This window comes from Amblyomma maculatum, chromosome 1 (assembly GCF_055883805.1).
Source record: "Amblyomma maculatum isolate TAMU_Amacu chromosome 1, ASM5588380v1, whole genome shotgun sequence".
NCBI classification, from domain to species: domain Eukaryota; kingdom Metazoa; phylum Arthropoda; class Arachnida; order Ixodida; family Ixodidae; genus Amblyomma; species Amblyomma maculatum.
Genome location: NC_139344.1, coordinates 271,909,280 through 271,912,782, shown reverse-complemented (window position 1 = coordinate 271,912,782; position 3,503 = coordinate 271,909,280). Strand labels below are relative to the sequence as shown.

The window sequence follows — 3,503 nt, the reverse complement described above, 5'->3', positions numbered from 1 at the left end:
AGTCTTGCTGCGCACTGGCAATCCTCCAATATTGTGCCCTTTCAAATCGAAATCAATTCTGGCTTACGCCTGGCGATTTTGACGCTGTCTGCCACGAAAACGAGGAGCAGCAAAATTTCATTGAGGAACAGAGAGATTGGTTGGAGTTGCAGGCGCGGAGTTTTTAGCCTACGACCAGACGAGTGGCTTGGTCGATGATGCGGAGATGGCGATGACGACGGGCAAATAGTACGCTACTGAACCGAAACATACTGTCCACTGCGATAAAAATATGCATAAGGTTGAGCACACAACGCAGGTCTCCAATTGTAAGAAATCTGTCCGAAGGCAAGCTGACTGTTGCTGCAATGAGAAACAAGAGGAGGGACCAGGTATTGATCAGATATTGTGTGAGGTTCTTTTCACTTCGCGGGACGCATGATGCTCATGCTCATTTTTTCCTTGCGTAGATGTTGCTGGAATTTAGTTACTTTTTCATTGAATTTGGAGAGAACTTCTATCTTCTCGGCTACTAAGTCCTTGAGTTTCTGTACGTACAGGTCAAGGTCGTAGTTCGCTTCTTTTGTCATGGCCAGTAAGTTCTTATCTTGATGCACCCATGCTTGGCTAACCTCGGCAACAGTATTATGGAGTTCTAGGACTTCTTCTTTCATCGTTTGTGAGGGGGAGATTGCTTCCCGGACTGTGCACTTGTCACTTGACGTTTCCACATCAGAGACCAGAAGCAGAGGTAGGTTGTCAGCTTTCTGACCTTCACTGGAGGTGGACTTGAGCTTTGGGCTCTCCTTAACCCCAAGCTCTTTCACTCTGTTTGCGTATCGCAATGTGTTCAGTGAGTTGTCACAAGAGCTTAAGCCTGGAGACACCATTGCAATCATGCAGGTCCTGGAGTTTTCGCCAGTAAAGGAATCCCTGAGGACCTGGGTCAGCTTGCTTGCCCTGAATGGGATGTGGGCACCACGATGACCCAGTGCTCGAATGCATTCTTTGAGGGCTAGCAAGCTCTTGTTGATCTCAGCGCCCTCCGTTCGAGTCTTCAAGTTGGTACTTGATGTGTCGGCGCCCCTCTCGTTTCCGGCCAGGTCAACGAGAGATAACTTTCCATGTAGATTCCCTGAGTTCCTGGTCCTCAAGATTATTTGGAATACCGCATGGGAACGGGAGGAGCTCTGGTTGGTCATTGTCCTTCCCGATGTCCTGACCCCGTTGCATTGATGTATAAGTTTGAGGACTTCCTCTAGAGAGCCAACCTCTTTCTCAACAAGGCCAACAACCTGAACCTGCTGCTTATAATCTTCCAGCACTCGCAACTTTGCCTTTCCATTCAGTAGATCGAATACAATTCCATTGTATATTTCCATAAAGCTCACATAAACTACCAGTTCTTCATTTTTATGTATACAATTTAAAAAACTGAAGACATCCTTTGCTGCCAGCGCGTAAATGCCCTTAGAGCAGTCCTGCTGTTTTCCAATGAACTCGCCGCCCATAGTATGCGTCTTTCCACTTCCCGATTGCCCGTAAGCAAAACACGTTGCCGTTCCTTGATCAAATATTGTCTGTACAAGTGGTCGAGCAGTATACTCGTATATAAGCTCGTTGTCAGCCGTCTCATCGAAAGCGTAATCAAAACGGAACGTTGAGTTCTCCAAAAACTTTGTTTGATCTACCTTGAACTTTGGCTCGTGGACCACAATAAGATCCCTGTGGGGCACCGTGATGACGTCCACCTCGTTGCGATTCACCTCTTTTGCACTCATGGGTCTTTTGCGAACAGCCACACAAATCTGGTGCATCACTGATCGACCGCTCACTGACAAGGGCTGAACGTACAGGCTTGACCTGTACTCCGTAATCATGGCGATGAACTCCCAATTGGGGTTGCCGTAATGCGCGTTCATGCGCTCGCGTTTCTCTTCAAGCTCCCTGAGCTGTCGGGAACGTCTCTCTTCTCGCTGCTTCTTTATACGGTCCACCTCCTCGACAACGCTTGTGCACCGCCGGCTGGCACTCAAGTCTGATGCAGTGCCACTGGGAGCCAACATAATTAGCTGCGGCTGCTGCCGGGGCTCAACTGTGCAAAGGTACAAGTCTTCGTCGGCCATGGAGGAAAGTGCGTGGCTGGACTTGGTGGTGGGGAGTTTTGCTGGCGGGGGACACATGGCATGGGGCAGCGCTGGTTGAGTAAGGTCCTGGATGGTCCCCGACTTGGTAGAAGTTAGAGGCACCTGCATGTGCTCGGAAAGATTCTTGACAGTATTCCGAGTGACGCCTTCGAGCCCTGGGCTCAGAGCAAAACCTCTGCTAGACTCGACCTCCTTGTCCCCGGTCTCCCCCTTCTCGCTCCACTCTGCCACAATCACCTGCTTGTCTGAGTACGTGCTCGCCACAGTGACAGAATTTGCGCTCACGTCATTTCGCTGGATGTCGACGATTTGTTGTCCTGGGTTTTTGTTTGTGTCCTGTCCTGTTTGCGTTGTCATGGTCGAACTGCAAGCTTCGCCACGCGGCCTCACGTCGAAGCTAATCCTCCGTCGAAGCCAGCCACAACACAAATTATTCACGTACACGTACTGTGAGGGAGTCAGGCTGCTGAAGCGTGGAAGCGCGTTCCTTAGCGCACATGTACGAGAGAGCCTTACATGTCGCTGTCCGCTTCCCTTGGGTTTCTTCTTTTTCTTTGCGGCCTGTGAACTGTGCTCAGAATGCAAATTAGGCGGCGCAATTGATGATGATGATGATGATGATGATGATGATGATGATGAAACGGGTGGATACCTTGGTGGAGTCCCAGCCAAAAAAACAATTTTACTGGAATCAAATCGCTTGCCATGCTAAATTTTTCAACATCACTTGTTCTACAAATCTTAATGTCAACCTCCCGTGTGCGTTTATGACTTTTAATTTTTTATTTCAAATATTTCATCTTTTCTTTCCTTTTCCTCTACGCCTGCAATCATTTTTTTTTTTACATGTAAGCATACTTCAAAAGCTTTCTTTGCTACCCAATTATTGGCCGATCCCCCTCTGTGAGTATGTTTCATATGTTGTTTGGACCTTGGTTTGGACAACAACAATACCCAGCACACTAGTGCACACACACTTGAACAGTTAGTGCCCTCTACGTTCTGCATCGAGGGGCACGCTCGCTTTCTGTTTCAGATGTGTCGGTGACAGGGGCGCTATACTTTTGAATCTGGGACGTCCGCCACGCACCAAGCCCCCCATTGTGTCAGCTGTCTTTGGTGGTGGTAACGGCCCCTGGTTCTGGTAGACCGACTTGGGCATCCTCGCTGGGCAGGGGAGGGGTGAAGCTCAGCGCCTGAGGCAAGGTGGTGCTGTCAATTTATATTGCTCGCGCGCGCCACCTGTTTGGGCTGTGGCGTACACCAAATCGCGCATGATTCCGATCGCCGCCTGATGCCGACGCGTAATTCCCATCTTTCAACGGTAGGGTCTCGCGACTTGTTTTTTCTCACTGGCTGTATGTCAGCGAGGTAAAC

At 49.4% G+C, this 3,503-nt stretch overlaps 1 pseudogene; it reads right to left on the bottom strand.

Annotated features, from left to right (window-relative positions):
• Positions 1 to 401: 401 nt before the first annotated feature.
• LOC146206528 (kinesin-like protein KIF2A pseudogene) lies at positions 402 to 2,483 on the bottom strand (annotated as a pseudogene).
• Between the last annotated feature and the right edge of the window lie 1,020 nt (positions 2,484 to 3,503).